This window comes from Triticum aestivum, chromosome 2B, assembly GCF_018294505.1.
Source record: "Triticum aestivum cultivar Chinese Spring chromosome 2B, IWGSC CS RefSeq v2.1, whole genome shotgun sequence".
In the NCBI taxonomy this organism is placed as follows: Eukaryota; Viridiplantae; Streptophyta; class Magnoliopsida; order Poales; family Poaceae; genus Triticum; species Triticum aestivum.
This window is the reverse complement of record NC_057798.1, coordinates 192811076-192811333: the sequence shown is the minus strand read 5'-3', so window position 1 is coordinate 192811333 and position 258 is coordinate 192811076.

Genomic DNA, 258 nt, shown 5'->3' with positions numbered 1-258 from the left:
GGCTATGCTCGTGTCACGGTGGAGGACATAGTCCAAGGGTTTGAGGACCTGGAGATTGACATTGCTACACCTGAAGGGGAGAAAAGACTTGGAGATGTCAAGCGCCATTTCATTCTATGGCAAAAGAAGTTTATCAAGTTTCCAGGCGAGGCGCCAAGGACAACAAGTCCACCCCCCTACGGTGGTGGTGGTGGCGGTGGCGGTGGTGGTGGTGGTGGTGGTGGTGGCGGTTCACCTACACCTCCGTCACGTCAGCCG